Source organism: Ziziphus jujuba, chromosome 9, assembly GCF_031755915.1.
Source record: "Ziziphus jujuba cultivar Dongzao chromosome 9, ASM3175591v1".
Taxonomy (NCBI): domain Eukaryota; kingdom Viridiplantae; phylum Streptophyta; class Magnoliopsida; order Rosales; family Rhamnaceae; genus Ziziphus; species Ziziphus jujuba.
Window position 1 is genome coordinate 29,309,814 of NC_083387.1, and position 24,579 is coordinate 29,334,392.

The following is a 24,579-nucleotide window of genomic DNA, read 5'->3' on the forward strand; positions in this document are numbered from 1 at the left end:
TTTTGTCCGGCAGTAGCCATAGCTTCTTCAGTTCCAGGTTAATTTCTTTTTACAAATCCAATAATTTCTCGTTTCAAAGTAAATTCCCATTTGATGAATCAAAAAACTTTTCCATATTCCCTCAGACTAATGCTTAAGCGTAGTTTTGTATTGGGCAGAAGAAACGGCCGTCTCTTCTACCTAACAGCACTAAGTTTTGTAGTGAACCTCGTGGAAATCCATTGCTTAGATTTGTTGTGTGGAAACCTACTATGGTTAAAAATATAGCACCAGCTAGGAAACAAAAGAAATATATATATATATATATATATATATATATATATATCTATAATACACGTAAAAAATCCTTAAAAGTGAAAGAAGTTTTCTGATCTTGCTCTGCCAAAATTTGGCCTAGAGCCCGTCCTTGAAAAATATTGTGTTTAAATTACAATCTATGTCATTCTATAAATTTATATTTAAAGCTACCTTCCCTTGAAAGAAATTTTTTTTTTTTTTCCGTTCCACACTAGAAAGAAAACTTATACAATATGTAAAAGTTGTAATTTTATAAATGTTTTGAAGTACAAAATTATACACAGCTATCAAATGCTCTTCAAAAGTGAAAGAAAAGAAGTAGGAACGATCAATTGCCTCGAGCTCCGCCACCTCAGGAATTGTAGCAGCTCCGCCACTTCAGGAATTGTAGCAGCTCCGCCACTTCAGGAATTGTAGCCTTTGATTTAGTTAGGAACGACAAAGACTCTCTCCATTGGGCATCAGGGCCTATTTTTGATGATGTAGCCTTGCTTAGATCAAACTTTAGTAGTATTGTTTTTGCTTGGGCCTCTAAATCTGCTAATAGGTTGGCCCATAGTATTTGTCAGTTGGCAGCCTCTCATCCTGTCTTTGGACTAGTGGACTCAAGCTGGTTGCCCACTTCGTGTATCCCTTGTATAATTCAGAACTGTGAACCTGAGGAAGCATTCTGAATTTAAGTTGTTCTGTTTTAGTTTTGTCTTTTTTGGTTTCAATGAATTTTAAGTTTTAGCCAAAAAAAAAAAAAAAAAAAAAAAAAAAGAGGTAAAAGCAAAGAAGACCCCTCCTCCTCCTCCTTAACACGATACAAGTACTATTACAACCTAAGTCTCTTCAATCCTTGAGTTATTCCACTTGGTGGGATCATTGGACGATGTTTTTTCATTGTGGTACTGGCTATAGTGGATATGCCACCTCACCACAAACCCATCCTCCATTTTCATGTGTACAAGCTGGATTATAGTTGTAAAAAACATGGCAAGAGCTAGAAAGTTTGGGAGATCGAATTCTGTTTTTAACCACAGACCGAACAAGTATGTCCATTTCTGCTCGAACTTGCTCCAATTCCAAAAAAAAAAAAAAGAAAAAAAAAATTCTATTTACTTTTTATTCTGGATTCCTGATTTTAACGCTAGAATATATTGTTATTACTATCAAATATGAACAATTTAATATGCATCAACTATAGCACTATAATTCCAAGATCTTCATACATATAATTACGAAACTGTATTAAATTGTTTTACTAACCTTTAAGTACAACCATTGATCTATCAAAATCTACATGCAAAACAGAAGATAAAAGTAACAGAAATAGTGGTTAATGGACACACTACTCTCTAACCTTTCTTCCTCAGGTTTTCACCAAATATACATCATAGATACCTCAAAATCCTAATCTCAATTGTATGAGTTGTATTATCACACCCACAACTTATTCCCAACTTGTTTAAATATATGTATATACAAAATAATTAGTAAAATAATAATAGGAATAATAATAATAATAAAATAATATATTATAAATAATAATATAATGCAATAATAATAATAATAATAATAAAAACAGGGAATAAGTCAATTAGGTTTCTAGAGAGAATATATCCTTTAGTCCAATAGGCCAACTGAAGTAGTATAGAGAGTGTGTGGCCAATGACTCTACTGAAAGGATTAATAAACAAATCAGTCCCATTACTGGTATAAACAAACCCTGTAAATGAGTCACATTATTATAGCTAGTCCGTACAAAATATTTAACATATACAACTTAGAAGAAAAAGTTGCCAATAATTTTTTGTTTGAGTTAGTAAGAAACTCAACCTGGATTGTTCCTCATCCCATGCTTCCAAGATGATTGAATATTCCCGAGCCAGCAAGGGATCACTTGTCTTTCTACATTTCATTCCCATATTGAAATTGCTATCATTGTTTTTATGGACGCAAACATAAACTCTTCCAATATTTATTAGTGGCCATTTTTATTTTTGGGTTTCTGCTTTTTATTCCCACTCGGGACTGGGATTTTCATTTTTTGAGTTCTTTTTATTTATTTATTTTATTTTATAATTTATTTGATATGCACAATTGCTTTTCTTTGAGGTTTAGTAATATTGCTTCTAATATAAAGCTTGGAAGAAGAGATGAGGATTAAAGAAGGTCATAGTTAAAGTAAGTGATACCTTAGAATATAGATCAAACATACCCGTAAATATTGCCTTTTTTTATTTATAAATTATTTCTGATTGGATCTTGTCTACCTGCTAATGTGTATTAGTTTACTTATCTGGTATGTCGATGGCATATATGGTCACAAGTATGTGAGATCCCACATCGGTTGGAAAGGGGAACGAAGTATGCATTATAAGAGGGTGTGGATACCTTTTCTTTGAGAGGCCTTCTTGTGAGGAAACAAAACTGTGAGGGGTAGGATTGGACTCACCACCTAACCACCAAAGCTGATAATATCTCGATTGGGCCTGGAGGCCCAAGCCATAGGACTGGCAGGTGAAGGGGTAGGACCCCTAAACCATTGAGATGCCTTTTAAAACTGTGCAGGCTGGACCCAAAGCGGACAATATCTCATGTAGGTGGTCTGGGTTGTTACAGTTGGTATCAGAACCAGACCTTTTTGTGAGAAAGCAAAACCGTGAGGGGTAGGATTTGACTCATCACCTAGCTGTCAAAGCGGACAATATCTCGGTTGGACCTGGAAGGTCCTGCCAGTGGAACTGGCAGGTGAAGGGGTGGGACCCCTAAACCATTGAGATGTCTTTTAAACCTGTGCGGGCTGGACCCAAAGCGGACAATATCTCATACGGGCTGGATCCAAAGCGGACAATATCTCATACAGATGGTCTAGGCTGTTACAAGTATAAGAAACTTAAGTATAAGAAACTTAGTTCTTGATGAAAAATCAGGTTTCCCTTATTACTATTATTATTATTATTTTATTTTTTCATTATTGTTAAGTTAATTTGTGGGTTTATCAGTTATGCCTCTAATATATTGTCTGAGATTCTTTGTTTTGTTTGTTGGGATTATGAAGATGTTGAAATAGGGCTTATATTAGCTTTATTTTTGTGCAAATTCATTTCCCATATCCCACTAGTCGACAAAAAGATACTATTGGGTGAAGGCTTGGATTTGGGTGTGTTTACAACGTTAGAATAGATGATAACCTGCTTCTTCTTGTCTAGAAGCTATAATTTTCCTTTTAGAATGCAATGAGAAAATTATAATTTTCTTCTTGGAAGCTATAATTTTTTGTTGTTTTCTATGGAATTCAATGATAAAATTCGATGTACCATTTTCTTTTTCTTTTTCTTTTTGGAAAATGTTATAATTATTCTTTTCTTCTTTTGAAATTTTATCATATTTTTGTTATTGATCATTAGTGGTACATCGAATTGATCATTAGTGGCAATATCCTCAGTAACAATATTATTGTTTTTCCATTATAATAGAAAAATAGAAATATAATAATGTTTCTAGGTGTAAGAGGTAGGAGGGGAAGGGGGTATATTCAAATTTGTTGGAATAGATAGTAAACCGATAAAAAAATAAAATAAAAGAAAATAAAAGAAAACAATCCGAATGGGACACGTGTCCCTTTCAATATTGGCTTCAAATATTGCAGTGTTTTCAGAGGTTTTAGATATTTTTGTGGTTTTCTGTTGAGAATTTTTGTCAGGTTTTTGTTTGATACAACAATATTTGGCGCTGATGATAATTATGATTTGGTTGCTGATGCCCAGAATGTGGAATGGGCCAAAGGCAACAGTAGCATTCTCCATTGCTTTGGTTATTGATGTAGCTCTTCTCTCTGTCCAAGTTCACTGCAACCGCAACCACACTCTTAGCTTGCACTTTGCTTTCGCTTTCTATTTTGATTTTAATTTTCTTCTTTCTTTATCAGCAACTTCATTGTTTCCAAGTCTCCATCGACCACCAAATTGCTGGATAAATCCAGTGAATTGTTTGTTGTCATTGGCATTTTTTGTTGCCATCTCGGTCCCATTTCCTTGTTTACCTCAAACTGATTTCATGGTTGATCTATGCAATTTAATTAGCTTAACTGCTTGTGGTTTTACTCATTAATTTCTTTTAACGAAAAAAAAAAAATATTATTCGGGGAATGTAAAACTATAGATGATATAACATTTTAACTAAATAGACAGTATGATTTTTTTTTTTCTTTCTTTCTTTTTTTTTTTTTTTAAGTGAAGTTTAATGGTTTGGTTTTTGTTACTATGTGGGTCAAGTTTTCTACACTTTTTTTAAGGTTCAACCATTCATGGCGTTTTCCTTCATTCCTTAGGTTTCAATAAATTTCCTCTCATATTTAAAGAAAGTAACCAATAACAGCATAATCCGTTTGCTGTAAACATATTTTTATATATATATGTTGTAGGTGTGTGGTTGACAATAGACCGAGAAAATAGTACAGTTTTATCATATTAGGTTTTCCAACATTTTTTTGCTGCCAATTTCAATGTCAAAATTTATGTAAATAAATCAAAATTCATCGTCAGCTTTTTATAAAATATTTCAAAAAATGTTTAAAATAAATCAAAATTAATTGTCAGTTTTATCATTCTGTTCATTTAATATGTGTCCAAAAAATTATGCATTTAACTCCTAAGATATGTTTTTTTTTTTTTTTTTTTATATGTCACGGACCAATCAAATAATACAAGTTCAACATATAAATATAACGAAATCATCATATATAGAGATATATATACACACGCACTAAACATATAATGACTTTATTTGATGTCAATTATATCATAATTCAAAATTAAAATGTTTAAAAGAAAGTAAATTATTACATGATCTAAACTAGGTAGATGAACAACTTTTTATGTATGACTTAAGTTTTGCGGACGTCAAACATTCTTTTTCTTTTAATCTTAAATTTTAGGTTTTGCAGAAAGTCATAGTGCAAAGATATATAATAAATTTTGTATTTTAAAGTATAGTGAATTTTCGTCCAAAAAAAAAAAAAAAGGTATATTGAATTTAAAAATAGACAGCTTGGGAACGTGAGTGGTAGGTTGGCGAAGGTTTTAATCAATGTCATGTCATCTATCTGGCACTACCCATTGGCAGTTACTTCAGGGAATGCTCAAAAAGTCAAAACCAATAACAAAAATACAAACTAATAATCCATTAATTTGTTTGTATAAATGTTGTAGAGCTTATTTTTTGTCCCCTACTATTTATTTCCTTAACTCTTAAAATATACGACTACATTTAAAGATTACTTTTCATTTATTAACCCCAAAATAAAAAAAAAAAAAACCACAGTGAAAGGCTCGTAAAAACTTGTAAAATTCATCATAGAGAGCATCCAAGTTCCACCAACGTAAAGTACAACTATCATTAAAAGTATAAAATGAATCAAAGTTATCATGTCAAAGTTTGTAATGTAGTTAATATGAAAATAAAGCAGGACAATAGTTACCATATTTTATAACCAATACTTTTGCAAATTGACACACTTCACTTGGATTGTCTCCTGTGAATTTCTTGAAAAAGTTTCAAATATATATATATATATATTAGACGTGTCAAACAGATTCCCCTTATATTTGGAACATACTCAACATACTAGAGCTCTTTTAATGTAATTGTATATAGACTATATATAGATGGTAGCCGAATCCGAAAGGCAAAACCCAACTGGATTCAATAAATGAGAAAGATGGTTTGGGCAAATGGTAGTTAATGAGACTATGTGAACTGTCTTTAAAGTTGCAGTAATGAGGCTGACAAGAATGGTTGGTTTGGTGGTTGCCTCTGATGAACTTAAAAACACAACCCTTTTTTTTTTTTTTTTTTTTCCTGAACAACATTGAAAATGATTTCTTCTGTTACTCTCAGGAACACCACGACCAATATATGATGTCTTTATCCATCTTCTCTTCTTCCCTATGATTATGGCCTAAAATGTGACTTTTGGATATTTCTCTAACATGGGTTTGCTCCATTTTCTTCATCTCTATGCTGCCTTTGTTGCAGTAATGGTGGTGATGCATTTACTGATCAACCCGGTTGAATCAACGGTCCTTATTCGCTTTCATCAAACTCCTCCAGCTCTGTCAAGGCATTCCTATGCAGTTTTCCGCTACTCATTTGAGACTCTTAGAGGTTTAAATGCCTGCCAGGACAATAGCTGCTCCATACACTGTCAGGTCGAGCTACTATATTTGTTTATATTATTCTTGCTTTTGTTATGGTTTGGCTTTCTCTTTGTTTAGCTCATAAAAGTGTTGGGTTATGTTGCTGTATTAAGCATTTCCACTTTCAAACTGCTCGCAGAAATTTCTTTTTGTTAAAGTACTTAACCATTCTAGTGAGAGCTTTTTAGCTCTTTTTAGTACTTTCCTACTAGAAGTGGCACACAATGGGCTGTGATATCAGAGCTGTTTGTCCTGTGTTTAAATCTCTGGGATATTCTAACTTTGTTTGCTAAATGTGGATTGGAATTCATGTAGCAATGTTGCAATTGTGCATTTCTTAACCGTTTTTGTCTACCATTTCTATGTCTTGAAAAAGATATTTCAGTTCATCCTTCATTGAACATGTTATATCTTTTATCATTTTGTTTGGCTAATTAAATGAAATATTTGCTTAACTTTATGAATTTTACTACTTCTGAGGTGGACATTTGAATGTGTATACGAACAGCTTGATGGCAAAACTTTGAGTTCATGTCCAGCTAATGTCATTGTACTGAATAACTTAACTGTTAACCGTGACCATGAATTTCTTCTCAATGTCACAACCTCAGATGGACAGAGAAACTCAACCACTTTTTCTTGGTTCATTGGTAAGACAGAATTTTATTCTTTTTCTGCTCTCATTTTGTGGGATACTAGCTTAAAATTTCCATGTAATTACCAGATACAGTACCACCTACTGCCACAATTTTTAGCAAACAGAATTACACTAATGATGAAAGAGTAGCCGTGGAAGTCACATTCAGCGAACCTTGCAACGGACCGGGTGGCTTCAAGTGTGTAAACTCATCAAATTGTGATGTAAGTGGATTTTTTTTAAAACTTCATGTTATTCTAGAAAAGCTTACAGCAAACTTCATGTTTTAGATGACAAATAGTTCTCTTTTGCAGCTCATAATCAAAGGCTCAGCCCATGTAATTGCTTCTTCCTTACGAATTGTTAAACCCGGCATGAATTATAACCTTGACATAATTATCCCAATGACAAACACATTTGGACGCGTGGTAATTACAATGCGGGATGGTATTTGCACAGATCAGGCTGGAAATCAGTTCATCAGAACAAATGGTTCAACCATAATCATTCACTTTGGTGAGATATTAGTCATCATTTTTCTTCAATTATCAAAATCTCGTTTTGGCTCTTATATGTTTCATATATGTTTTAATGAGATATAGATAAAAGGCCAGTGCAAGTGGATTTGTGGACCTCTGTTCCATCATACGAGCTGGTGCTTGATGCGGTCCCAAGAACTGTCCTTGCAACTAACAAAATGGAAGACTTGAAAATTTTCTTGGACTTCAGCAGTCCCATAATAAATACTACAGCTGAGGTTCTAATGGCATTGCATGTGAACTCGGGTAACATGGTACCTATTTATGAAAAAAACAGAGGGAATCGAAGATTTGATTTTGAAGTAAGCAGAAAACTTGGTATATTTGACCACTTTCAACTGAATCTCAATACAAAAATTTATCAGAAAAGATAAGTTTACCATTTTGCTGATTTTTCATTTTTGCAGCTGAAGAATGTATCAAGAACTGAAATCATTACCATTGAACTACAAGCCTACTTAATAATTGGCAAGACAGGTGCTCCAGTCTCACCTGCTGCCTCAATTACATTTCTTTATGGTATGTTATTTATTCAATAGTCTGTACATACTAAATGTATATTTTGATTAAAAAGAAAAAGGATTGTGGAAACTTTGTGGAGCTAATTACTAGTTTTCCTCTTAGATTCTCTGGAGCCTGGTGTATGGCTAAGTACCAGTTCCCCAAATTTTACAAAGGAATCCAACATCAATGTAATAGTGGAGTTTACAAAGCCAGTTTTTGGCTTTGAGGCCTCCATGGTAGATGTGACCGGGGGTAAAGTAACAAGGCAGGTTCATCTAGTGATCTTACGACCAGTATTACAGTGATATATAACATGTTCATGTCATATTAACATTAGGAAAAAAAAAAAAAAAAAAAAAAACTTAGAAGCATGTATAATTGTTGATTATAGAGCATCAAGTAACATTAATAAATGTTCTACTATGATTCATGTAGGTTTAAGAAACTCTCAGGAGCTCTTTACTCGGTGACTGTCCTGGCAGTAACCCAGAAATTGGTGTCAGTTACCATTCCTGCAGGGAGAGTAAACGATATTTCAGGAAATCCAAATTTGGCATCAAACCAACTTCAAGTGAAGCACTGTAAGAAGTCTTCTTATACTTTATTGCCATTCATTAACATTTTCTTTTTAAAAGGAATATTGGTAACGATCTGTCAGAAAACTTCATCTAATCCAGAATTAAACCTTACAGTAGGTAGATGCTAGGAATTTTCCAATTCAAACTTCTAATTCACTACGATGTATTTGTATTTCCTCTCGTACATTAAGGTACTAAATATCTAATTAGATAGTCAGGCATATTGTGAAATGATCTATATGTTCGACTCCTGTGTTTGTGCAGATTCAATCCCTCTAATATCAGCTGCACTACATTCTTTTATGACTGCTGGAATACTGGCAACATCATTAGCAGCAGCTGTTCTTTCAGTTTCATATGCAAATCTTGGAGCAATAGACACTCTTGCTTCTGGGAGTTCTAACATTGTTGCTTCTGACCCTTCAATAAATCTGCATGTAAGTTTTAGATTGTTCATTGAATATGTTGTCAACAAGTTTTCCCAATTAACTTAAAAAATCAACCTATTATATGTTTTCTGACTGTAATTTATGTTCAATATACAAAATCTGACTAGCTAGTTTTTACAATAGGGTATGGTTGGACACATACAAGTGTTTGTCCTTTCAGACCGGCTCTCGGTTAACCATCCAATCGAATATTCTGAGACAACAAAAGGTCTTAGGTGGCTCATACCTCATCAAAAGCTTCCATGGAAAGAGGATAGTGCTTCAGTATGGCCAAACCATGTACTTTTGGAGGAAGATAAGCTTCCGAGGAAATTCAGTGCCTTCTCTGAAGGATGGTCTTCGAATGAAAAGACTAACTATCAAATTGACTTTTATGCAACAAATAATTCTTATATGCCACCAGTTCCATTGGAGATTGACCCTAAGTCTGGTAAACTTAGGAGACAGCATAACATGAACATGAGAAACACTCCTTATGGTCAAAATCTTGACACAGAAGAATATATCATTTATTTCCTGGTGAGTATCTAATTTATACAGTCAGTGACTCAGTGCAAGCATTTGAATGAGAAGCTCTTCTACAGTTGAAGTGTTTGTCTTGCAGAGGGGAGAGCCACTGTCTGCTAGCAATGTTGTCAAGAGGATGGAGAATGACAAAGGGTAGCTATAAAATTTACCTCCCTCTTTTTATAGTTTTCACTCTACAATAAGAAAATTTTCCACTTACAAATTAAGTCTATCTATTTATAAGAGAGGAGCTCACCTACACAACAAGATTTTTACAGTGTTTGAAAGATTGCTAAGATTGTTAACTTAGCAGGTGGGAAGACTTGGAGATGAACTTGTTCTGGCTTGGGGTGGGAGGAGGTGGTTTGGTCATACTACATGTTCTGATAGTACTTTTCCTAAGATGGAGAACAGGAACAACAGCACAAGGGATTCTGTTGGTGCCTCGATTCGAGCTGTTTCTTCTGATTCTCATGCTTCCTTGCATCTCTCAGTCCTCAGCATTTGTAATACGAGGTTAAGTATTTAAGCTTACTCTTTCCAAAATCCAGTTGCTATCATAGGCTATCAAGTATTATATTAATATTCTCTTTCAAAATTCAATTTGCAGGAGGTACAACAGGGGGAATAATAACTGGAGCTTTGTTGCTGGCAATCCCTGCAGCTTTCATTCTATCAGTTTGCCTTTTTCTCGTAATTGCAATCTTCTCTGGAGTTTTGGCCCAGTACAAGGAAGTCAAGAATGTAGGTTTAAAAGCACCATGGTATAGAAAACTGTGGTTTTTCATTACAATGAGGCCTATCATGGGAATGTGGTTTTGCAGGGAGGGGCTTCCTTCATCCTTTTATGCTCGCTTTGGGATTCTCTTTGACACTAAAAAGGGTCCTCCATTGTTTGTCTTTGTCGATCGGAATGACCCAAACACCTTACCAAAGTGGACTGAAAGTGGCCATAATGGCATTGGGAGAATGCGAGCCGTGAGCTCAGACGACAGCAATGAAGAAATCAGAGTTCCCTTATCAAGAAGGCTCTTGGGTTGTGCTAGATCATTCTATACTGTCATTGATCTTTTAAGAAGAATCGGTTTAGGTATCATATCTGGAACTTACTCATCAGAGAAAGCAACCCAAAGCATGTTAGCATTGACGATCACACTGGTGCAGTTCATGTATCTATTTACTCTAAAACCATACATCGGCAGGGGAGTCCACATGGTTGAAAGTGTTTCTCTCTTGTGTGAAGTAGGTATTTTTGTCCTATTTATTACCACAACTGGAACAAATCCAACAGAAGCACAACATTTGGGATTCATAATGCTGGCTTTCCTCTTCATTTCCTTTGTTACTCAACTTATAAATGAGTGGTATGCTCTAATAAATTCCCTAGTAAGACTATCACATCCTCATACAAATTCTCTTAAGCTTGGATTGAAGTTTGCTGCAAGGGGTCTTATCCTTCCTTTCCTACCAAGGAAGCACTGGTCAACATTCAGACCTGCATCCTCACAACCAAAAATAGGCCTAGCACCAGTACTCCCTCTAAGTCCAGAAAGAGAAGTTAAAAGAAGAGACATGAGAGCTCCTTGCATCGACCCAATTAGTTCCATGAGTGCAACAGTAGTCCCTGTGCTCAGTCCTGGATCACCAAGCCCCGATGTTATTCACACGTTAGGCTGCGTTACAGCAGAGACAAACCTCAGTGGACAGAGAGCAGCGGAAGGAAGAAGGCTGAGGGGACCTAGATTAGAGCCAAAGAGTGATCTGAAGAAGTTAAGAGAGATGGCAAGAGCTAGTTTCTCAGGGGATCCAAAGGGAGAAGAACCTAGCACCAGCTATGGTTATAGACTTTGATCTTTATCTGATGAGCCCTCTTTCCTTTTACCTTCATCCTAAAAATTCAAAAACTAATTGCATATATCATTAACGGTCAGAAAGGTTTTGATGTGCACAAAATTTTGTTTCTTCAGAACTTGCACAATTTGTAGCGTAAAATTTACATCTTCACTTATTCAGTTTTATTTTACTGATTTTTCATGACTTCAAATCTAGCAGAAAATTTATCTTGTATATAAGGAAAATTCTTCTCCAGTAAATAATAACCAGGCAATTATCAGTCTGAGTAGCAAAAGATAACAGAGATTCATATTAAAATGCTTAAAGATTGATAAGCTTGCTTTTACTTAGATTTTCTGGGATGTCAAACATGTATCTAATAATTGCTGAGACAAATTATAGTACTCAACCAGCAATTTTCTTTCTTTCCCAAAAAAAATTGGTCATTTTCATTGGCTGAAATCATACAATTCGTAAGCTAAAACTAATTAATATATTCAACGGAATATCCTGTCTAACGCTAATCTCTCTCTCTCTCTCTCTCTATATATATATATATATAAACATCATTCCACAATGACCTGTCTTCTTCTTCTCTTCTATTTGGATGTGGGTACGTAGGTAATCTAAAAACACCATTTTTATATAAATTCTATGTAGCAAGGCGAATCATCATCATCATCAATGGATTAAATCTCCCTCATTTTACCCGTCTATCATCGTCAAACTCATTCCTATGCAAGTTTTCTGATATTCAAGTTTTCTAATACTCATTTAACAAGGATGTCAATGTTATGATCTTAAACCAATGGACAATATGAGTATCAATGTGGAAGAAATAAATTTAGAGAATGAATATGAAAAAAAGATATCCTCACTCAGGCTTGACATAGTACAAATGAAAAAAGTAAATAACATGAAGTTGATAATACAAAACAGTTAACAAATTTTGCCTGCGCAAAAACAAAACCCACTGCTGGAATTGTGAAATGACAGAGGCCTTTCTACAATAAGGAATTCCTCAGAATTGTTACTTCCAGAGGCCAAATAACTCTTGGATGTGCCCTTCTTTGTCCTAGCACGCTGTTGTATTATGACTTTACTTGAGTCGTGGTTTCGGTCCCCCTTAGATACGAAATAACTTCAATTAGGATAAGAATACAAAGTCTGAAAAAATAGTATATTGTTTAAAGCTAAGCACAACACAGTAAATATAAAGGTGTATCCTTTGAGCACCTCATTTTGCGCAAGTGTCTCTCTGTTGCTTGCAAGGTCTTGAACCTTTTGTCTACAGCATAGTTCAAGTTGGCATTTTCAGTTCTATTGCTGTTCTTGGTGATGTTATTACCAGTATATATACTTGTTACCGGTCACGTTACCCACAATTTTTTCATTGTTTTTCTGGCACACCGCTTTCATATCTTGCCTGCCATTTCTAAACTATGCTCACATTTTCAGTTTTTTCAGAGTCCATGTTCAACATGTTGATGTTCAGGCTGTCAAATTTATCGTATTCTCGGTAACCAAAATTCTTCCTTTGGCCTTTTTGAGATGGAACCTTTGAAAGATCAAGGTCATATTCTTGCACTCAACCTTCCAAGCTGAGCACACCAATCAGGCATCAAAATAATGTTTGATCATGACAAACTCATAAAATGTGTACAGAATCTGTTTGCATGTGAAAGTGTGTTGCCATTGATACTTGCATAGAGATAACCAAAATCAAAATCAAAATCAAAATCAACAACAGTGGTGGGAGTGGAATTTTAAGTCTTGAGCAAGGATTGAAGAGACTTAGACTGTTAAACGTACAGAATACAGCCAACCTCGTGACGATCCCCGCAGCACAGAAAGAGGATGATGATTTCTGAACATGTTTTGATGGGTGGTATCACTGATCAGATGGTGATGATGATGATGATGGGTAGGAAGTCTAAACCATGGAGCAGGAGATGGTATGAAGAAGAGGAGATAATGGTTGAGTCAGCAGCCTTGCACCATAAACAACATACTGCCTTTTTTTTTTTTTTTTTTTTTTTTTTTTTTTTTAAATAAAAAGATTTCATAATTACGGACAAGGATTACACATATCAGCATTGAGCAAACTTAAAAGCCATTGAGGCCCAGTTTCGAGCCAGGACTCAAAGACAGAAAGACGTGTGGCATATTTAGCAATACAGTGAGCCACTTTATTTTGCGCTCTAGACTCAAACTTACACACAATACCTGGACAACAGGATAATAAAACGTTTAACCTCAAATGGTCAACCGAGGCAGCCGAATTCACAGCACATACAGAATCATGACAATCACTTATAAGCTCAGCCCGAGAGAAACCTGCCTCCATACAAAAACAGAGACCCTCATAAATGGCCATAAGCTCTGAGTATTTAACAGACCAGGCTGCATCGAAGGGTTTTGCCATAGCTCCCATAAGCGCACCGGAAGAATCTCTCACCACCACACCAATTCCAATCTTTGAATCACCCAATGGAACTGCAGCATCAATGTTGATTTTAAAATTGTCTCCCTGTGGTGGTCTCCAACACTGAATTGAGCAGTTCTGTAAATGTTGTGGTGGACATTGAGGAGTATTACGTAGTTTTGCGTCAAGAAATTCCACATGAAGTCGGGAAACAGAGTCCAACAATTGTGCATTTGATTTAACAAAACTATCATGAAGAAAAGCGTTTCTATTGTTCCAAATACTCCAACATATCCAAGAAAATCTCTCTCGTTGGAATTGAGAAAGATTAGTAAAAACATGGTAACACAGAGCAGAGAAAGAGTCATAGACACAACCCTTTAATTCCTGCCAAAAATCCAAAAGCTTCCAAAGCCGAATGACATGCAAACAAGCCCAGAAGACATGCCATACGTTTTCCTCTCCTCTGTGACAAATTGGGCACTCTCTAGCATCGGTAATGTGACACGAAGATAGTAAAGAAAAACACGGGATGGCTTCATTACAAGCACGCCACATCAATATTTTGACTTTATTTGGAACATTTAAACGCCAGAGAGCTTTCCACCATGAACCAAAATTGAGATTACTGGGGCCACTAATTTGACTCCCAATCCCAATTTTTCTTGCTTCCCAATAACCAGTCCGAACTGAATACACACCATGTGAACTGTGTTTCCATGCAAATCGATCCTCTTGATCAAAACCACCAGCAGGTATAGATTTGATAATTGTTGCTTCATCCTCAGAAAATGCAAATCTCACCAAGTCCAAGTTCCAACCACCAGAATCAGTCAGTAGGCATTGCACCCAAGCATTATCAGCTAGTAATCTGGGGGATAAAATCTGAGAACACCCTACACTTGTAACCAAGAATCCTTTATATGCGAATGGATTTTCCATTTCCAACCCTCCAGAATCCATCGCTCTCCAAAACATGTCGGCCCAAATAAGACTGCGCCATGAATGGGAAAGGTGCCGTCCAATACCAGCTTCCCAAAAAGAACACATTGGATAATATCTAGCTTCCCTAACCCGTGCAAGCAGGCTACTTGGAGATCGAATAACACGCCAACATTGCTTTGCTAACAGGGTCTGGTTAAATTCCCCTAAAGACCGAAAGCCAAGACCCTCCATTGTCTTTGGTTGTGTAAGCTTTAACCAACTAAGCCATGGTACACCACGTTTGCCAGCATAAGATCCCCACCAAAACCGGGTCATGAGACCTGTTAGCTCTTTCACCAGTTTCTGAGGCAGCCTAAAACAATTCATGGTATAAGTTGGTATTGACTGTGCAACAGCTTTGAGTAAAATTTCCTTACCACCTTTAGATAACAACTTTCCATTCCATCCTTCCAACTTGCGCCATACCCTTGCTTTTATAGCCTGAAACAAATCAACTTTTCTCTTCCCAATAAAAGAAGGCAGGCCAAGATAAAGGTCATAGCCATTAGTACCTTGAATATGAAAAGATTGGAGAACAACATACTGCCTTGAACAGAATAATGTCGCCAACCGAAACTGCAATCTTTTTTTGGACGATTAATTAAACGGCTTTGGTTGTTGTTGTCGTTGTTGTATAGGGCTCGGCAAGGCCATTGTTGTTTCAGTTTTAGTTTGAGTTTGGAATATTGAAAGAATTCTAGGGTTTTCTGTTTTTTTTATATCGAGTTTTATTAGCAAAGGAAATACTAATAGCCGATATGGGGCTACCCTGCTGATTGATTGATTTATAAATTAAGGTTACCATATCTTATATGATTAGTACTCTTTATCTTCCATATTACATTGTTTTCAAAAAAAAAGAAAAAAAAATTTCTTATACGCCTATTTAAATTAAAATCTTGTATATAAAATAAAATCATCAATATCAATTAATTAATATTAGTTTTTTATTTTGTTTGCAGAATAGATGGGAAATAGACAAATATACAAGTAAAATAAATAGAGGATCAATCCAGGTCCCGTTGTAATATGTTGATTACTTTTGTTTTATTCAAATATCATTTCTTAAATACCTCTAAGTTTATTATTATTATTATTATTATGTAGACAAATTTAGAAGGGTGTATTCAATATGGAGTTATAAGGATTTTAAAAGTGTTTAAAAATTTAGAGGTATGCAATTTATATTTTAAAAGAGTCTATACAAATCCAATAGTATTCAATTTAGATTTTAATGGATGTTATAAAAGTCTATTAAAATTCAGATGTATTCAATTAAGACTTTGTAAAATTCTTTTGAAATATAATGGTACTAAAAAAATAATTGATTTTATAAGATTTTAAAAAATGATGGATTTTAATGAATTTGAAAGGATTTTAACAGTGAAATTGTAAAGAAAATTATCAATATGAAATCAAGCCTTAATCCTAAAAATTTCGTTGGATTCTTATAAATTCTTTATGAAATCTATAGAATTCCATTACAATCCATGAAATTCTTTAAAATATATAATTTATTTTAAATTCATTAAACTCTAGATTGAATATACCCCTTTTAGAATTCAGGTTATAAACTTGATGGACATAGTATAATAACTTTTTTCTCTCCATTGGAGTGAATATGTACTCAAACCTACCCATTAGAAATGGAATCCGCATGCATAAGTGGACTTGTTAAAAATTGCCTTTTCAAATTGGCCGCTTGTTGAAATTTCTTGATCTGCATCTAGATATGTATCTTATATTTTGAAAAAAAGGGTTGGGAGGGCATTGTACAATACGTACCTATATAAATTAACAACTTGCACTTATTATAGTCCTTTTTTAGAATTTAGGTTATAAACTTGATGGACATAGTATAATAACTTTTTTCTCTCCATTGGAGTGAATATGTACTCAAACCTACCCATTAGAAATGGAATCCGCATGGATAAGTGGACTTGTTAAAAATTGCCTTTTCAAATTGGCCGCTTGTTGAAATTTCTTGATCTGCATCTAGATATGTATCTTATATTTTGAAAAAAAGGGTTGGGAGGGCATTGTACAATACGTACCTATATAAATTAACAACTTGCACTTATTATAGTCCTTTTTTAGTATCCCAAAACTAGATATGATCTCATCATACTTCAAGTCACCATTAAGACACAAGTTTTAAAAATGTTAAGTCACCATGGAGAAAATTAAAGAGTTTCATTAGTTTCCAGTCATAATCATATTATGGTACCAACTTGACGTTGGAGATGATGAAAGAAAAGAAAACAATAGAGCGAGAGAGAGAGAGAGAGAGAGTGTGTAACACCCCGTCCCGAATCATGTCGGAATTTTTGCACGTTGACCGAGGTTGACCGTTGACCGTTGACCAAAGGGGATCAAAAGTTGACTTTTTGACCCGGTTGGAATTCTAGGTTAACTGAGGTACCGTTACAAAGTACACGTTGGCACGAGTTCGTAGACTGGTAGCACGTCGAAAACGGAGCTACAGTTTGAAAGTTATGAGCAAAATAAGTTGAGGTCCAAACTGTCCAAGGGGTGCCGGAGTTGACTTTTTATTCATGCAAGGTTGAGCGTTGACTCATGCATGGTTGTGAAGTGTTCGTCGATACGAGTCCGTAGACTAGCGGCACGTCCGATTTGGACATGTGGTTTGAAAGTTATGGATTTGTAAAGTTTTTCAAATACCGTATTATTTTAATATTATTTTTACACGCGTAACGATGTGCCACGTGTGACTTACTGAAGGTGACCATGTGTCACCATGGTGAAATGCCACATGTCAACCATGTGTAAAATCAAATTATTTTTATTATTATTTTAAATAATAATATTTTTATTTAATTAATTTGAATTTATTTGTTTTATTTTCCCTTTTCTTTTTCTTTTTCTTTTTCTTTTCCCCACGTGGGAAAACACCATTTCTTTTTTTTTTTCTTTCTTTTTTTCTTTTCTTTTTTCCTTTTTTTCCTTCTTCTTCCCCGAGCACCAAAACACAAAACACACACAGATTTTTTCTCCCACCGGCCGTCCCTCTCTCTCTCCTTGCTGCACTTTTTCCGGCCACCCATACAGTACACGCGCCGGCCACCGTCCAAGCCCATCACCTCGCGACCTCGGCCACCAAATTTCCCGGCCAGCCGCCGCCGGACGCTCCCAGATCGGGCCGGCGAAGTCACGGCGGCGAGGTGAAATTTTTCCTGCGATTCTCGCCGTTTCCGACCAACCCAGCCCGTCCCATACCTCTATCCCACCATTTTCGACCCCTCTGAGTCCATTTCCGGGGTTAGATTGCCCAAAATCCCCACCGTTTGAAAGATCCCTCAAGTTGAAAACCGGCCGAAGCTTCCCGACCAAATTCCGGCCACCTCCGGCGGAATTGGGGTCGATGGAGACCGGATTTGTGATCCTCATCCCACGAGCTTCGATTCGGTATATTATTCGCCTTTTTTGGATAACGTTTGTGTTTGACCCCCCGGGTACCGAGTATTATTTACCCGATTAAAATATTAATTTATTTGACTGTCTGTGAATTTTGTTCTAGGAGCATCGGTGAGTCGTGGAATTGATCCCATGGTGGATGATGGTTTAATTGCGTGCTCCAGGTGAGTGACCCACCTTCAAAAATTATTTTGGGCAATTAATTATGTTTATTTGGTATTTAAATTGATATTTAAATTTATGCTCATGTGGTGTGGTTTATTTGTGGTTTTATTTTGGTTTAATTTATTTATTATGCATGAGCAAAGTGTATTTTGGTAGTATTTGTACGTGGTTTTAAATTTGGTTTTCCGGGCATAATTGGGTTAAATATTTTATGAAAATATTGGGTTAAATTTTATAAATTACACCCGCGGTATTTTTGTGGTTGCATCTTGTATTTCGAGAAAATTGTGGTTTGTTGTTATCGCTGTTTCGTACCGGTTTGGTTAAATAAAAATGTGTGGGATGGTAAGTGTGAGAATTTAATGTATTTCCCACGGTAAATTTTGGAAAAACGGTACGGTTGGTTAATAATGTTTATTTTTAGACGCACTCATACAATATTGGTGTTCTGGTGTATGGTGTATGGACACATGGTAGCGCGCGGTTATTATGTGGTTTAGGGCGTGGTTATTACTTCACCCGTGAGTTGCCATTGGACCGTGGGCAGGCAAGTTTGTTGTGCACAGCCGCCCCCCTCCTTGGCCGGATTGATGGTTTTAGCAGCGGTACTGTCGGGACGCCGAAGTGACCGTTGCAGGTTTCTCTCTTTAACCCCCCCGCCAGTCGGTGCTTAGGATGCTGGGTATCGGAGGGCATCACCGGTATATGGTGTGGTGCGTCGGTGTAAATTGCAAATAATGTTTTAAACCCCAAAGGTGTTCTAAAATTATTTATTATAATTTATTGCAGTTTATTTATATTTGGGGTATTTATTTATTTATTTGTTGTTTATTAAATTATTTGGTTCATTGGTTTTTGGGAAGTACGAATGTCGGGTTTTGTGAAAATGTTTTAAAAGGAGAACATTTCCAACGGAGTGAATAGTGAGGGTTTTGAGAGAAAGTATTACTTCAACTGTTTATTTATTTATTTATTTAATTGTTCGGTATTGCTTAATTAAATTCCTTTATTTTTATATTATTAATATTAAAGGTGTACAGTAGATAGGGTCACTCACTGAGATGATTAGCATCTCACACTCTTAACTTCCGTTCCCCTAGGTCCAGGGTGAAGACGTTGATTGTCCGGGGCGAGCCCAACGTCTCAGTTCGTTGCCGAAGGTTCAAGAAGTTTTTCTTCCCTTTTTTCCTCTCTATCCTGTATTACTTCTTATCTGTTATTTTATAAATTCCACATTTGTTGTATAACGCTCTGTATACTGTATTAGACGTGTAGTTGTTTTTATTGCACTGGGTTGCCGCTGTTTTCTTTCGAAGTGCTGAAATTTGTGGAACCAACTTGTAGTATTGTGGGAGGAATAAGGGGATGTTTTTAGAAGTGTGTTTTCAGTGCAGGTAATTTGTGGTTAGTCAATCCCTTAGGGGAGGTGCTGCCGGATTTTCCGTTGGAAGGTTCGGTGGTATTTCTCTGGGATCAGGGCTTGTCTCGGGTTCCAGGGAAGGAATTCTAGACGGGTCCTGACAGAGAGAGAGAGAGAGAGAGAGAGAGAGAGAGAGAGAGAGAGAGAGAGAGAGAGAGAGAGAGAGAGAGAGAGGTCCAATAAGGCACCAAGCAAGCAATGGCATTGAAAAGTGTTTGCATGGAAATCAGTATTTTAACAACACCTAGACTTGCTTCCAAGCGTCTTCTCAGAAACCTAACCACTCCTATCGTCCCTCACTCCACTTCTTGACGCTAACCCGATACCGCTTTTTGTTTTTAACCATGGTAAGAGTTTCATAGAATTATATGTTAAAAATGAATAGAATTAGTATAATTGTAACTAGTGCTGCATGTTCCTAGAAATTACTGGACATCTTGAAGGTTATAGAATTATCTAGTTTTACTTGAGGTTGAAGTAAAAACATGTAGCCGTTAATATATTAAGTTAGATAAAGAAGCTTCTACTTCTGGAGTAAGTAAAATTGACCACAAAATTGAAGTTGCTTAATTAGATCCTATTATAAGAAACCAACATATTGCTAGTGGAAGCAAATTACTCATGAACCAACCTTGTGAAGCCTATAATAAGTAGGCAAGGTCACTAGTATATTCTATGTAAGCCAAACGAGCCAATAAGTGTAATAGTAAAAGCAAAGCACTTTTCCTTCCAAAATTATACTATCGCTCCATCTCTCCTTCTTTTATAAAATAACCTTTTTGGTTTATGTTTTCTTAATAATTTTATGAGTTTTCTTTCAATTAATTGGTTTGGTTGTGATTGGAGCTTGATTTGTGATGAGGCGTATAAGAAACTTCTTGTATACACTCACTCACATGCAATCACTGTGGAAGAAAGACAATAAAACAGAAAGAAAGAAAGATATTTATTTATCAACTATTATCCACCTGAGGCGGCGTTGTTTCTAAAATTTACATCATCTTTCCAATTACAAAAATAAATAAATAAAAAGACCTTGGGCCTTTTTATAAGCTAGAATGAATTGGTATTGTTTATTATTATTATTATTATTATTATTATTATTATATGAAGGGTGAAGTTTTATAAACCAAAAAAACCAAGCCACTAGAAGAAAAGAAGCTTGCCACAGGATCGGGAGTTGGCACAAAGACCTCTCTCCCTAATCCTGATCCATCATTACAACAAAAGGGTTAATCATCAAGCTCAGGGGCAATAAGCTCTCTATTCAAGAGTTAAAAAGCACATTTACATAAAATATGAGCTGAAAGATTTGCAAATCTGGGAACCCATGAGAAGGAAACAGAATCAAAGAACAGGACCAAGTTTTTGATCTCGGCCATAAAAGTCTCAGCCGACCAATGAATATGAAACTTCCTAGCAGAGTTTTAGCATGGCTCTCACAGATGATCTATTTCCATCCCATATGGTCACAAGCTAGCTGCAAAGCTTGGAGAATTGCAAAATCCTCAGCCACCTCAAGGATATCAACATAGGTATGCTTCTATTAGAGAAAATATAAATTAAATGAAAGTCCACATTCCATCAGCTTAAGCTTTTGGGATCAATAGTATTCAACATGATATCAGAGCCAAAGATCTAAGGATCAAAGATCTAAGAGGTTCTGAGTTCGAAACTCAACAACTTTGCCCCCAAAAAAAAAAAAAAAAAAAAACAGAAAGAAGCCCAAAAGAGGCGGGTCAAAAAAAAAAAATGTAAGGATTTAGAAAGAAGCCAAAAGAGGCAGACCTACATTTGAAGGGGAGTGTTTTAGAAAAATATAAATCAAATGAAAGCCCACCTTCCATCAGCTCCATGCGCCATGACTTCTAGCTTCAATACCACAGTAGCCAATGCCATTCTTAACAGTAGCATTCGAATTCTACTTCACTACACCAGGATTGGGAGGATTCTAGGTCACTGGCTCAGCGGGATTAGTAGGACACAAGGCAGAGGGGCCTTGACACCCAAAAGCTATGAGAAACGAAAAAACAAGCACTGGATGGCCAACTCAATATTAGGAACCTTCTATTCGAAAATGAACTCATTCCTCAACCTCCAAATAACATTAAAAGTAATGGCAGCAAACACAATGAATTGGTATGGCGGCAACTAGGATGAATTTGTATTTCATATTTGAGATTTCCTCAATCCTCATTTTTTTGGTGTGTAATCTTTCTGTGGTTTTGATATACAATGTTTCTTTGGTTAGGTTATACGTTGAGTGGTGTACTAATGCTATGCTTGCCAAATCCCCAAAGATCAAAGAAAAAGGAATTAAAATTCAAATACTTTCATGTAATTGTTTTCATTATAGTCATAATCATATGTGACTACTTTAATAATATTATTAACTAAAAACAATTTAATAATAATGGCAACATCATTTCCCACGTTATCTATGTTTATCATCAATGTACTAATATTTTTATTATATGCACGGTATTTTTTTTTTTAAAACAGTCTAAAATATACATGTAAATAAAACCAATACAACCACTTAACCCAAAAAAAAAAAAAAAAAACAATAATATTATATCATTGGTATCCAAAATTTAATAACTCTACTGGTATTGTTTTGCTAATGGCTAAAATTTTTATGAAGGACGTTGGAATGTTCATGCCAATAACCTAATTCTCCTAAGCTAGATTTAATGAATGTAGATTAATTAAAAATTTTGGTTTGCTTGGAGTGCAGGTTATGCGCGTAAGCCAACAATAATTTTCCTATGTCTTTTCCCTTTGTTGTGTGAAGGATTTTAACCAGTCATTTTTAACACTAGGAATTCCCCACGTCATAATTTGACAAATGTGTTTTGGATTCAGATAATTTTCCATACTTATTATTATGGTAATTTTTACTTATTAAAGGATTGTTACTATTATTATCTACAAATTAACAATTTTGTATTAGACATAGTTTGATCTACGTAACAAACTCATATTTTTTAGAACCAACGATAATTTAATATGGTATAATTTAATATCTTTGAAATCTTTGTCCAAGTTCCACCACTATCATATTACTATCCTAACTAAGAACACTCATTTATTTCCTGAATGTTATCTTGAATCTAAAAATTTGAAGTGGATACAGAATTTCATTAAACTTAATTTTAAAAAGTTCAGAAAAAAATGAACTTAACATCTTTCTTAAATGTTTCTTCCAGAAATTAACTACATGTTGCTTGTAATATAAACTTTATTTTTAAACCTAAATTGTCTTTCGAAATTTTGAACAAGGTAGTGAACTAGCAACCAATGAAATCACGTCACACACATGCTGGAATATCATTTGAACATTGCTAGCACCCGAAATCACACACCAACAAGGGTAAAACAAACAAAAGAGAGGCCCAATAAAAGATAGAGACTTGTTGAGCTTCATCCCCACATGGGCCCAAAAGGTGAATGGAAGAGGAACGCTTTCGTGGCGATTCAGTGGGTCCAAAAAAAAAGAAAAGGAATAATTGCCTATGTGTGGAATAAATTGCAAGAAGAGACCAGGTGGAGAATGTAGAGAAAGATCAAGTGGAGAATGTAGAGAAGGAATAAAAAAGGTAGAGATGAGGAGAGCCAAGGAGGAGAATACAACAAGAAAGCAGCGAAACATGAAAGGGAAGAGGAGGACTGGAAGGATGGAAAGTAGACTAATTGGTTTGGCCCAGAAATTAAGCAAGAGGTATGCAATAAACAGGAATGTAAGAAGGGAAACTGAATTGCCTACAAATATCATTCATTGATCAAAGCCATATAAACACAATTCTACAATGGTCTTGTCCTTTGGAAAATAAATAATAGAAAAATAAATAAATAAAAATTGATATTGCATTTGTTAAACTTGGATATATTAATCAACCAAAATTAAAAATTGAAATGGTGCACACTTGTTAGAATAAAGTGGATGGATAGAGCAGACTCTGATTACAAACTAATTACAACTATATAGGGAACCAGGTACATTCCCAATTACTTTGACATCTAAATGAGGTATATGCATCTTTCGTTCTCTTCAAGCAGAGTGCAATGGAAGAATAAGATATCTATAATCGGACTTGCAGCTTTATATAAAGGTTGAAGAAAACAATTTATAATTAGCACCTACTTGGAATCTTACACTATTAGCACTTAATTAATTCTATTAGGTTATGCGCTATGGTAAAGCATTATATCTAATGGAGTTTGGAAAATATACATGCTTATCTTGCAGTACTAGAATTGCATCGATTAACGATGCAATAAATGCGTCGCACAAAATAAATAACGACGTAACGCATGGCGTCGTCTAACATCCTGTTGCTAAATCCACAAGATAACAAGCGACGCAGTATGAGAGTCACCTATCTTTTAGTTTTTAGTGATGCATATTGACTTTTAGCGACGCATTCTATCAATCCACTTATAGTGACGCATTATTTTGTGACGCTTCACAACAATATCACTAAAAATTTATTAGCGACTGTTTCATAGAGCGTCGCTAATGAGTTGCCTATTTGGCGACGCATTAATAGAGTCACCTATTTAGCGACGCATTAATAGAATTGACTATTTAATGACGCATTAATAGATTCGCCTATTTAGC

The 24,579-nt window shown here is 35.3% G+C and overlaps 1 non-coding gene across 1 annotated transcript; it reads left to right on the top strand.

The window, feature by feature from the left end:
- Positions 1-6,150: 6,150 nt before the first annotated feature.
- Positions 6,151-11,589, top strand: LOC107405214 (uncharacterized). Its single transcript, XR_009634009.1, has 13 exons — positions 6,151-6,494; positions 6,991-7,132; positions 7,207-7,343; positions 7,434-7,635; positions 7,722-7,960; positions 8,066-8,177; positions 8,283-8,427; positions 8,598-8,743; positions 9,005-9,177; positions 9,313-9,708; positions 9,794-9,849; positions 10,010-10,212; positions 10,307-11,589. It is a non-coding gene; the product is annotated as an uncharacterized LOC107405214 (transcript).
- The last annotated feature ends 12,990 nt before the right edge of the window (positions 11,590-24,579 follow it).